Here is a 13,562-nt window from a genome sequence, read left to right as displayed (position 1 = left end):
CAAACATCGCGGAGACAAGGGGGACACGGTGTAGAAGCTCACGGGGATCGTGTAGGGCAGGTCGGCGAGCTCGGGGAGGGGCCGGAGCAAGCGGGGCGGCGATGGCGATCTCGGCGGACCGAGGTTGAAGAAGACGGCGTGGCCGGTGTTCGAGGGCGTCTGGCGGGGCGTGGCTCGGTGAGGAGGTCGAGGGCGAAGTGGCGGAGCTTCTCGGCGCGTCGGTGAGGCGTGGGGTGGCCGGTGGCCGCGGCAGCAGCGAGCGGTGGCGACGGCTGCGCTCCGGTCTTCTCGGGTCCGAGGGGGGAGCAAGGCAGAGAGCGGGGTGGGGGCAAGTGAGAGGTCGGGCGGATCCGTACGGCAACGGGGTGGTCATCCGCGGTGTCGCGCTGGCCAGTGAGGGCCAGGCAGGCAGCTGCGTGCCAGCCCGCGCGGGCGCCGTGCTCGGCCTCGCCTCTGCCAGTAGGCAGAGGTTGAAGATAGGTATGCCCCTGGTGGGCTGGGCCGGTTAGCTGGGCCGCCGGGTAAGGAGACCAAGTGGGTGAGGCAGGTGAGTTCTTCTCCCTCTCTCTTTCCTATTTTCCGTTTTCTATTTTTTTGCAGTATGTTTTGACTTAGTTTAAATACTAAAACACTTTATAAAATTCTGCAAACTTTTATGGGCATTATCTGATTTAAACCAGAGGCCCTCACCAAGTTTCAGAATATTTGGAGCTACCAAATATTTTATAGGAATTAGTAGCTCCAATTCAAATAAGTATTGACTTAATTCAAAGGCCCAAATAAATATTTCTGTGATTCCAAAAATATTGGTTTGAATTTTACCTCTTGCCAATATTTCCAGAAATGAACAGGAACATTTTCTTGGGTTTATTTGAAGCAATTTTTAATGTTGATCATTTTTAGAAAAGATTTCTGAGGCTTTCCACTTTCCCCAATTCAACTTTAATAAATATATACATGATGCATGAATGCTTGTGCAACTAGTTACAACCAATTCTAGGGCTGTGACAGATAGAAGATCTAAAGTCACTCTACACAGCAACAGTTGGGCGTTTACTCCATAGACTTAATAATCATTTATGTCACTTATTACCGGCGTTACCTGTAACGCCATCTCTTTATGTACCTTAAACCCCTTGTAACGTGGGCTGGCTGGGGTCTGGGCGCACTCTATATAAGCCACCCCCTCCACTGGCACAAGGGTTCGCACCCCCTGTAACACACACACACACACATAATCCAGTCGACCGCCTCCGGGCACCGAGATGTAGGGCTATTACTTCCTCCGCGAAGGGCCTGAACTCGTAAAATTCGTGTGTACAACTTCGCCATAGCTAGGATCTTGCCTCCTCATACCTACCCCCATTCTACTGTCAGTCTTAGATCCACGACACTGAGCTCACTTCCCTCCTCAAGGTCATCTCTTCACCCCTTTCCTTGTGTGGCATGTTGCACCGCTAACCCTCACCTTATCTCCCTCCATTTCCTCCCATATCGAGACATGCATGTGTTTCTGCTCGGACGCTTCATCTCACCGCCGCCTTCATCTCCTTATACAATGTCGTATCCGCTGCCTTCTGCCAGCTATAGAAGAGCGTGTTTGATTCTTGAACCTACAAAATATAAAATGCTGAGGTTAATAAGTATGAATTTCTCTTGTCCCTAGTAGTATATTTTTATACATGCTTATTGCATAACCAACCTGTGTGTCGTAGTGTACTATGGACTTGCTGAGCTGCTCGACCTTGAGCTTGTCAGTTTGGTAGAGCACATTCTTCGTCTTAACCTCCCTCTGCAGCTCGGTATCGTGCATGGAAAAAGCCTTGGCGGCCTCAACCTCGGCGACCTTGTCCTGCCAGTCCCAGCCTTCCACTTCATGGCGAGGTCGGTCATTGAGGCAGTGTTGTCGGCCTTCCTAGTGTTCTCAAACACCCGCACCTTCGCCTTGACCTTGGCCTTCTCCTTGAGCGCCTCGCCCTGCTGCCGCATAGAGAGCACCTTGTTCTCCGCGTCCACCTTGGCGGCGTTCTCACACGTGAGGCCATCCCGCTCCACAAACATCCACCTTGGCCCTGCTCGCTGCCTCTTGTTGTGTCTTCTCGCCGAGGTAGGAGAAGTACTCATGCCCCGGCACGTCCACAGCTGCTTCACGGTGGCATTGTAGATGAAGAGGCCGAATTGGTCCAGCTCCTTCTGCACGCTGCTGAACACCTCCTGCTTGAACTTTTTGGTGCAGGTGAAGATCTCGTCCATGGTCAGCTGCGCCACCAGCATCCGGGTCTCACCCTCGATCAGCCCTTTAGCCCTTCACCATGTCATGCCCGTGGCTCCTACCGTACGAGTGCAACACCGCGATCAACTTCACGTGGAGTAGGAGCTTCGCTTCGGTAGTGGGCAGGGTTGGACGTACCGCTCGTGGCTCAATCGGTGTTTGACATGCTCGGTCCTGGCTTGTTAGAGAAAATGGATGATCTGGTCTGCTAAAATCGGCCTGGAAAATTGTCGGTCTGATCCAGTCTGGTCTTCAACCGGTCCGACCAAGAGGACTGAGAAAAAATGTCACTGCCGCCGCCATTCATTCTCAGCATGCCGACCGGCAGCCCCTGGGTAAACTACCATGTCCCCAAGCTTCCCCTCTCCTTCTTTTCTTTCCTCCCCATGCACCATAGCCTCTCGCCGCTGCTGTCGTGCATGCACCACTGACAATCTCGAGTTCTCGACTTGGCGCTGGCAGCGTTCTAGCTGCGGGTTTCGCTGCCATGGCAGCGATCGTTTTAGCACAGCACACATGCATGCCATCAACTGGGGAAAATAGTCGATTGGGTGTGAACTTCGGATCGTGCGAGAATCGCTCAGCTGTGATTTCCGTGTGTGATTTAATAGCCTCCGCCTATAATCATGCACCATGATCCTACGCTATCGTTTTCTTTGTTGAAGCATATGTTCAGGTCCACCTGCCGCCACGTGATTCTCTCTCTCTCTCCCATTGCTCTCTCCGTAACAACCTTTCCTTATCATCTGCGTCTTTATCGCGAGTAAAGGATTAGCAATGTCAGCTCAGGAGTTAGTTGGGTTACTGGCCGCACCTTCCTGTGTATATATTGTACAAATGTATACCTCTATAACTGAATATGACTGCTTTCAGTCGTGTTAGTGTGTTCACTTTCTGCACTTCTATTCTGTCGAACAGGAAATAGGAAGTACATGAGAAACATGGCTTGATCCGAAAATCATGGCACCATTTGACAACAAACTGAACGCCATGTTTTTTTTCATGGTTAATCCGCTAATTATGGCAAGGCCTGAGCACAAAAAACATGGGCTCATGAAAAAACTGCTGCGGAAGGTTCATGGCTAACAGCCGCGCACTTGCCGCTGCACATCACCGACCTCATCGCCGGCGCTCCCGCATGTCCACCACCTCGCCACAGCACCTGCACACACAGCCCACCTTGCCGCTGCCCCAGCACATTGACACCGGTGGTGGTTGGCCAGTCCAAATGGTGGCTCGATGAGGGACCGAACCAACCCGGACTGTGTCGCCTTGGTAGCGTCGCCGAGTTCCAGGGTGGTCACCCGGGGACCGATGGTGAAGACGGCGGGCAGGACGAAGGGCAACTTCTTGGAGCTCTACCAATACCCACGCCTTCTTCACTAGCGTTAAGTCCTCGATGCCCCAGCCGGTGATGGCCAGGTACTACAACGTGTACGCATCGATGAAGCTCGTCGTTGACTGTTTTGCCGGCTGTACCATTAGGTTTTCTTTCCTTCTTACCTACATAGGACATAGGAGTGTTGACCGATCAAAGGAAATAAATAGAACATGTTAGTACATATAGCAAAAATGCTTGTGTGATGCAACGGACCTATCAAACTTGTTTTACGTGATCTCGGTTTATGTAATCAATTAATTACGTGATCTCTGTTGTATGTTCTTTCTCTATTCCAAAATTCCACTCACGTGAGTAAGAAGTATTTCACGATCTTATGCAAGTAGTTCAGTGCATACATATGCTACTCGTTCGTAATTGCAACCTGAACAGAGTAAAAAAAATCGGTTCGGTGCATGGATGGATTGATGGGAACACACTGTCTAATGAAAAGGATAAGAATCACATTGGCATGCATATGTGATTTGAAATTTTAAAAATATAGCATCTACATCTGCGCATCATGAGGAACAATTCCAGAGAAAAAAATTGATCCAGTCAAGTGTATCTTTGGATATTTCATTATCCACTTAGGCCATATTAGTGTTACTTCCCACGTGGTGCACATCATCCTGATGCATGGGTGTGCCTCAGCCCTTACATTGCAAATGTTATTATTGCAGGAAGAGCAAACATTCATAAGCTAACGGTTTCACAATGCGTTCTTGCTGATAGTAATTGAACCAAATGAAATGATGGACAAGCAGATTGATTAAGGAACTCTAGGTAATACTTCATGCCGTAAGCATTGGCTTAAAAAGTTAATTTGTAAGTAACAAAAAAGGCCTAGAAGAATAGTTCTACCTAAATAAAGTTTACTGCTGCACATGAGCAGATCCACACGAAGTAGGGGGGAGGTGGAGCAGGCCGGTAACCAGGGGAAGGAGCAGAGTGGGAGAAGATTTATACCACCGTCTCCACTCGATATGGTGTCTCCGCCACTCGATAAGGAGCAGAGTGGGACAAATCATCAAGGAGCTACACAAAACAAAGACATCAAGCTCATGTTGGTGAATGGGCATCCAACTCCGACTCCGACAATCACTCCGAGAGAAGTTATCACTCCGACTCCGAATATACTCAAGATAAAGGTGTTGCCGGTCTAGCACTTGTGTCAACCAACTTCTATGACATATTTGAGTCGCCAAATGAAGGAATTGGAAGATGCTTCATGGCTAAAGGCCCAAAGGTATCACACCCCGAGTATGTTAATTTCAATAGTGATGAGGATGATTTACTTGTTGACAATTCTAGTGATGAAAACTATGATGAACTTGCTACTAATCATGCTAATCAAGATAAAACGAATGACGATGATCAGAAGGAGTTTGAGCGTCTAACTAAAGAACTAAACACTCTTAAGTTAGATCATGAAACTACCTTGGAAAATCATTGAGAGCTTTTAAAGACTCATGAGAAGTTACGCTTCGACAAGCTTAACCTTGAGCAAGAGCATGGGTTCCTAAAAGCGATCAATGATGATCTTCACAAGAAAAGTTCTTCTTACATTGCCAAGCGTTTACTCTTGTCTACTTACATGCCACAAGTTAAATCTAGCAACAAGAGCAAGAAAGATTCTTCTTCTAGTAGTAACAATAATCATGCTAAACCCAATGTTGTTGCTTCTAGTAGTTCTCTTGATTCCACTAATGATTCTCTTAGCCAAGTTACACTTGAGCAATAAAATAGCTTATTAAAGGGAATTATAGAGAAAGGTGTTTACAAGAGCCTTGCCGGAAGTAAGCAATTTGAGGAAATTGTACCCAAGCAAGGAAGACACCGGAAGAATCAAGGAATTGGTTTTGAATGAAGGTTTAATGCCAATGGAGTTGAGTAGGAAGAAGATCAATACCCCAAGACGAAGTTTGTTCCTCAACAAGAGAAGTATGATCCTACTTCTTTCCAAGGAACACAAGCTCAAGATGATCTTCCACCACAAGACCACAAGCAAAAAGGCAAGGACAAGCTTCAAGAGGAGATTGATGTATTTGAAGAAGCTCTCAAAGCCTTGGTCAAGTGGGTTCCCAAGACTACATCAAGTTCAACTTCATCAAGTATGACTACAACTCCAAGGATTCCCATCAAGATGGTGTGGATCCCGAAGAAAAAGAACTAGAGAGTTCTTGAGGGTGACTCCGCCAACACACTTCACTCATATCTTTTAGCAAGGACACGTGCAAACAACTTCCATATCTTGCACTAGTTCAAGGAGTCCAAACCCTCTTGTTGATAAGACGAGGGACAAGGTAACCTAATGCTTTCATGGACATCATCTTATGTGAATATCACTCTATGTATATGGATATCCTTGTTTATTCCTTGTGGTACTAACCCGTGTAGGTATTGAAAGTGCAACTCACTCTAATGGATTGCTCTAAATGATCTACATCAACATTGAGCATCTATGATACGTCCATTTTGCATCATGCTTTTATATCGATATTGATAAGCACACTTCTTATACATCTTTTGGCACTCAAATATGCGGTTTATTGAGATATGACCATCAATTCTTGCAGTGAAATGTTGAATATTTGAATGAAAATCATATAAAAGATCATTTACTCGTCATTTGATTATTTTGCAGAAAAGTGTGCAAAGGCACTATAATCGTCAAGATTCTGACTTTATGGCTAATGAGAAGGGAGAAGGGCATGAAAGAAATACATCAAGGACCTGAGTGAGAAGAAAAGAAGTAACCAGGGGCATGCCAAAGAAGTTGGAGGGATCATCTTGTGAAGAAAGAAGAGAAGTAGAAGGGCCAAAGAGCAAAGCGGCAGATCTGATTGAGGGGAACAAAATCCCTAGAATGCCTCTATTCCCCAGGGGGCCTGGCACATCTCTCCATCTCATCTCTTCCCCGCCTCCTTCTCCACCTCTGACCGCCACTGCGGCCAGGCCGTCATGGCGGCGCGCCACCCAGCCAACCTCCTTCCTCCAACACCATCATCGCCTCCAGCTACCACGCCATCAGCACCTGCCGCTGCACCATCAACCGCGCCACCAACTCCACCGCGCTACCGCATCACCGGTAGGCCACCAACCAGCGCACCTCCCTCGCCCTGCTACTCATCTTCTTCTCCCCACCACGTCCGAACTGTTGCCGCTCTTCTCTCCACGCCTATACTGCTGCTTCTTCTTCCCCTTGATATCCTGCTGCTCTGCTCTCTGTACCCTGCTGATGCCCCTCTCTCCTAGCACTGCTGCTGCACTTCTTCTGAAGCTTTTATCAAACCCAAGAGTCTGCTGCTGCTCCTCCCCTAACATAGCTGCTTCTTCTCCATCCCCACGCCGTTGCTTCTTCTCCAAGTCCCATGCCGCTTCCTTCTACTTCAGGAAGACACCCCTTTGCTGATTCTCTTCTCTGTATCTCAACCCCCACTTCTTGCTGCCCCTTCTCTCTTCTGCTCGCTGCTATATCTTTCCCTCTCTCTTCTCTGAATTTTCTGTAATTGGAGACATGTAGTACATGTAATATTCAGATTTGATAAGATCTTGCAACCTGACAATTGTTCAGCTTCGTACTTATAAATATTGTATCACAGATTGTGTATTCTCACTAGTTGAAGTGTTCTTGCTGTGTATTTGTGGTCTATCTGTCACCATATATGTGTATCCAACCTTGTGAACTTTTTTCATTTTGTAGTCTATGTTAACTCAAGTATGTGTGATATATATACATATGTGTGTGCCAGTGATATAATACGTTTATGTTCTGTCCTGCAACCTTGTTTTTTTCTGTTAAATGTTAGGTAGTTATATATATATGATCAGGTCTTTTTAATTCCCTAGCCGTTTGACGATTACTTGTGTTAGCATTTTATTTCTCAAGTTTAATGAAAATGCCAAAAGGATATTGAGATAATCTGAACCTTCCATTGCTACTTTGTCATTTTCTTTGTCGTCAACTTTGGTTAGTTTAGGCATATATTTCCTTGCAATCATCATCTAAATTCTGTCGCTTAGCATTAGCCGAGCGTTGTTGCCGTCGCCTAGTCCCTGTGGAGAACACGACACTTGCAGTTTGGGTGGAATATCCAGCTGTACTTACAATTGATCATTTTGGCACCGTTGCCGGGGACTAGCATCGAGCAATTGTGTGAAGCTATAGACTAGGCTTAGTATAGTTTTTGTTTAAATTTCCAGTCAAATTTATTTCTGTGTTTCTTTTACCTTTTTACTTTTTGTTCCTTCGTCTTATTAGGGTACTAACCCTCTCACCAGTCTTTGATGTTTGTGATCGTGTGAAGGATATCTTACTATTTGTAGGCTCATTGACAGTTTCACTTGAACATATGGCTTTAGTACATGATCTTTGGTTGCCAAGTAGTTTGGACACGATGACAGGGCCAATTTGGCCATCTATTGAGGCCGAAAATTTTGAGTTGAGGCCTGGACTTATTGCTCTTGTCTTGCAGAATCATTTTAGGGGATTACCCAATGAAGACCCTCATGAGCACATTAGTAATGTTCTGGAGTATGCCAATACAGTCCAGTACCATGGCGTTTCCCAAGATGCTATCAAGTGTATGTTGTTCACATTCTCTCTCAGAGATGCTGCTAAGGACTGGTACAATTCTTTGCCATCAAGATCATACACTTGGGGTGATATTTCGCAAGCTTTCCTGCATAGATATTTTCCACTTTACAAGCAAGCTCCAATTCGTGACCAGATCCTCAGTTTTGTGCAAGATGGAAGTGAGAGCTTGTATGCAGCTTGGGAGAGATATAAGTATTTTCTTAGAAAATGTCCTAATCATGGGCAAAAGGATTGGTTAGTGCTTTAGATATTCTATAGAGGGCTGACACATGCTTCAAGAGGTCTTAATGATATTTCAGCTTGTGGAACAATCATGAACAAGACCGTTGAGGGTGCAATTATTCTCATTGAGAGCATTGCCTTCCACCAAATGCAATGGGGTTATGAAAGGCCTAGTTCAAATCCAAAGGTTGCAAGTTGTGTGCAATCAGAAGCTGTGTGTTCCATAAGTGAACAGAAATCATCCATAGTGCCTAATATTGAAAACCAGCATGTTTCATTCCAGGGACAACAACATCCAGAACTGAATTAGAGCCTCCATATAGAAACATTGATCTTACTTCAATTATCCTTGATGATGATTATGATATTTTCCAAGATGATGCAACCACTGTAGATCAGATGGATACCACAGTAGCAGATCCAATACCTCATGGCAATGAAACTGTTCAGAATGAGTCAAAGTTGCAAGAAGAGGTTTATGAGGAACCTACTCTGATTGACGCTAAGTTGAGACAACAAGATATGGAGAAATTCACTTGTGTTAGTCAGCTATCTGACTGGCGGAATTTAGTCGTGTCACCAATTGCCCACACTTGTGTTACAACTGTATCTGGACTATTTGTGAAGAAGAAATCATTAGCTCCACCAGTGGTTACCTCTATCACAGTTAAAGAGAGTATTTCAGAGAAGAATAGTGAAGATGAGATTCCAACTCGTGCACATACAATTAAGCAAGTCGGAGACATTTCAAGGAGAGAGATACAAGAGGTTGAGTTAAATTTAGAAGAGTTGATACTTCAATATCCTGAGAAGATCCCATGTGTTGCTGAGCTGCATGACTGGTGGAAGTCATCGGTGTCACTGTTGAAACTTAGCAATGATGGTGATGAGGAGAACATTGCTCAGGAAGACAGCGAGGTAGTGATCTCAGCACCCCTACCAGATCATGTTAGTGAATATTCACAGATGGGGACACTTCAGACTCAATTAAGTGTTGCTGGTAGTAGCACCATAGAAGATCCAGAGGAAGAGAGACCTCAGATTGAAGATGTACTCGAAGCTAATGCAGAAGACGATCCAGAGATCGAACAACCAAGTAATCAAGTTGAATACTCTTCATCTACTACTCTTGAAGAAGCAAAAGAAGCTGCTGTAGATGAACTTGAAGAACCAGAAATTCATTTGCCTATTGTCACATAAGAGCGTGATGTAGCAGGTTTATCTAATCCTCTTGATGATATGAGTCCATATGAATTGTTTGCTACTACCTTGCATTGCATGATGCCATCTGTTAAACTAGATTTGAAAAAGTATTTGCTTGGATATGATCATATATACCTTGTTAGTGGAATTACTCACATTAGGGATGATCATAGTTACTTTCATCGTGCTAGACCTATGCTTAATGAAACATATCATTCTCATACTAGTCTTGAGCTTAATGATAAATGTCATCCTCATGTTAGTGTTGACCTTATTGATTTCTATCACCCTAAACATGTGCTTTATAGCTATGCTTATGTAATTGGCCACTCGATTGATGACTTGGAGGGTATTATCCCTACCACTCGCATTGTCTCTTTTGTTGAGTGCCTTTTTAGGTTTTTGCTTCTGCACTGTTCACTTCATGCTGACCAGGTTCGAGGTGACATTCCTTGGGACCCTGGTGGACTCAGAGCACGGCGAAGAGGAGAAGCAATGGGGCACACATATGGAAGAGAGAAGCTGGAGAAGGCATGAGGATTGAGATGCAAAAGGAGAGGAGCTGCAGTTGGTGAGGTGATCGAGCGAGTGCTACATCATCAAAGCCCGGTGAGCTGTTTCATGACCCATTTTGAAATCATCATCCATTGATGCTTGCTGAATTAAATTGCTATTTGGGTTGCTTGTGCCATTTCTTAAATGTTGTCCCACTGAATTTCACCTTTGACATATGGTGCTTGATGAGAATATGCGAACTGATTGTTGAATGCCTTGTAAACTAGTGATCTACACCCTGTTTGCTCTGCTGAAAGTGGTGAAAGCTATTAGTTTTGAGTGCTCAAATCCCTAGTGCACTAGTAAACTTAATCATTTTCTACTTTTACCTTGATACACTTAGATCATTAAGTTTTAGATGTTGAGTTTGTGCCTATTGTGTTCCCATTGAGAGCAATCACTTTACCACTATGGACTAGTATGCTATGTTCCCTGGATCGGTAGCATGTGAGCCAGACATGGAGAAGTGATGATTCTTGTTTTTGTGCTTATGCATTGTTCATTTAAGATAAGTAATAATGAATAAATAAGTCTGACTACCTACAGTAGCATGTCATGTTCCCTTGATCGGTGGCACGTGAAATCGGGTTAGCTTGGGCAGTAATTAATAATAAAAATGTAATTGTCGAACCAGGTGTTCTCTGGATTGGTGGTATGTTCCTTTGGGGAGACAAACAAAAAAACTAATAATTGGTCGAGCCGGGTGTATACCATGTTCTCGGGATCGGTGGTATGTTCCTTTGGTGAGATTGATAAAATATTACCATTGCTTTATTTCTATAAATAAGTGATCTGATCACAAGTTTATGTTGTTTTTGTTCTCGGGATCATGCTCTCTTTAGGAACCTTTGGCGCAATCATCATTTGAACTAGTTGATCTTCTTTTATCATTGTAAACGTTTAAAATGGTCAAGTCTACTAGTATCCTACTGCTTTGAAGCACTCCTAACTATTAATTTTCACTAGCTAAGTCCAAAGCATGCATTGTTTAGAGATCTACTTCACTTGGCATTCTCTAGTCAGTTCTCAATTCACTATCGAGTTCGTGTCATATGCCTTTACTTGAGGACAAGTAAAGATTTAAGTGTGGGGGAACTTGATAAGCACACTTCTTATACATCTTTTGGCACTCAAATATGCGATTTATTGGGATATGACCATCAATTCTTGCTGTGAAATGTTGAATATTTGAATGAAAATCATATAAAAGATCATTTACTCGTCATTTGATTATTTTGCAGAAAAGTGCGCAAAGGCACTATAATCGTCAAGATTCTGACTTTATGGCTAATGAGAAGGGAGAAGGGCATGAAAGAAATACATCACGGACCGGAGCGAGAAGAAAAGAAGTAACCAGGGGCATGCCAAAGAAGTTGGAGGGACCATCTTGTGAAGAAAGAAGAGAAGTAGAAGGGCCAAAGAGCAAAGCAGCAGATCTGATCGAGGGGAACAAAATCCCTAGAATGCCTCTATTCCCCAAGGGGCCTGGCACATCTCTCCATCTCATCTCTTCCCCGCCTCCTTCTCCACCTCCGGCCGCTGCCGCAGCCAGGCCATCGTGGTGGTGCGCCACCCAGACAACCTCCTTCCTCCAACACCATCATCGCCTCCAGCTACCACGCCATCAGCACCTGCCGCTGCACCATTAACCGTGCCACCAGCTCCACCGCGCCACCGCATCACCGGTGGGCCACCAACCAGCGCACCTCCCTCACCCTGCTGCTCATCTTCTTCTCCCCACCATGTCCAAACTACTGCCGCTCTTCTCTCCAGCCTATACTGCTGCTGCTTCTTCCCCTCGATATTCTGCTGCTCTGCTCTCTATACTCTGCTGCTGCCCCTGTCTCCTAACAATACTGCTGCACTTCTTCTGAAGCTTTTCTCAAACCCAAGAATCTGCTGCTGCTCCTCCCCTAACACGGCTGCTTCTTCTCCATCCCCACGCTGCTGCTTTTTCTTCAAGTCCCCTGCTGCTTCCTTCTGCTTCAGGATGACACCCCTTTGCTGATTCTCTTCTCTGTATCTCAACCCCCACTGCTTGCTGCCCCTTCTCTCTTCTGCTCGCTGCTATCTCTTTCCCTCTCTCTTCTTTGAATTTTCTGTAATTGGAGACGTGTAGTACATGTAATATTCAGATTTGATAAGATCTTGCAACCTGACAATTGTTTAGCTTCGTACTTATAAATATTATATCACAGATTGTGTATTCTCACTAGTTGAAGTGTTCTTGCTGTGTATTTGTGGTCTATCTCTCACCATATATGTGTATCCAACCTTGTGAACTTTTTTCATTTTGTAGTCTGTGTTAACTCAAGTATGTGTGATATATATGTATGTGTGTGCCTGTGATATAATACGTTTTATGTTCTGTCCTGCAACCTTGTTTTTTTTCTACTAAATGTTAGATAGTTATATATATATGATCAGGTCTTTTTAATTTCCTAGCCGTTTGACGATTACTTGTGTTAGCATTTTATTTCTCAAGTTTAATAAGGACAGACCCAGTGCATAGAAGCTCCCACACAAGGTGGGGTATGGGGAGGGATTATAGGAACCTAGTCTTACCCCTGCAAAGTGTAATGCAGAGAGGCTGGTTCGAACCCAGGACCTCTTGGCACAAGTGGGGAGGACTTCACCACTGCGCCAGGCCTGCCCTCTTATTTCTCAAGTTTAATGAAAATGCCAAAAAGTTATTGAGATAATCTGAACCTTCCATTGCTACTTTGTCATTTTCTTTGTCATCAACTTTGGTTAGTTTAGGCATATATTTCCTTGCAATCATCATCTAAATTCTGTCGCCTAGCATTAGCCGAGCGTTGTTGCCGTCACCTAGTCCCCGTGGAGAACACGACACTTGCAGTTTGGGTGAAATATCCCATTGTACTTACAATTGATCATTTTGGTGCTATTGCCGGGGACTAGCATCGAGCAATTGTGTGAAGCTATAGACTAGGCTTAGTATAGTTTTTTTTAAATTTCCAGTCAAATTTATTTCTGTGTTTCTTGTACCTTTTTACTTTTTGTTCCTACCTCTTATTAGGGTACTAACCCTCTCACCAGTCTTTGATGTTTGTGAGCGTGTGTAGGATATCTTACTATTTGTAGGCTCATTGACAGTTGCACTTGAACATATGGCTTTAGTACGTGATCTTTGGTTGCCAAGTAGTTTGGACACGATGACAGGGCCAATTTGGCCATCTATTGAGGCCGAAAATTTTGATTTGAGGCCTGGACTTATTGCTCTTGTCTTGCAGAATTAGTTTAGAGGATTACCCAATGAAGACCCTCATGAGCACATTAGTAATGTTCTGGAGTATGCCAATACAGTCCAG

The 13,562-nt window shown here is 44.5% G+C and overlaps 1 long non-coding RNA gene across 1 annotated transcript; it reads left to right on the top strand.

Moving 5' to 3' along the window:
- Positions 1-6,430: 6,430 nt before the first annotated feature.
- On the top strand, positions 6,431-12,579 carry LOC123086580 (uncharacterized). The gene is made up of 2 exons (XR_006440946.1): positions 6,431-6,741; positions 8,129-12,579. It is a non-coding gene; the product is annotated as an uncharacterized lncRNA (long non-coding RNA).
- The last annotated feature ends 983 nt before the right edge of the window (positions 12,580-13,562 follow it).

The sequence above is a fragment of the Triticum aestivum genome, chromosome 4A (assembly GCF_018294505.1).
Source record: "Triticum aestivum cultivar Chinese Spring chromosome 4A, IWGSC CS RefSeq v2.1, whole genome shotgun sequence".
Lineage (NCBI taxonomy): Eukaryota > Viridiplantae > Streptophyta > Magnoliopsida > Poales > Poaceae > Triticum > Triticum aestivum.
The sequence above is the reverse complement of the archived record's forward strand: the minus strand, read 5'-3'. Positions and strand labels throughout refer to the sequence as shown.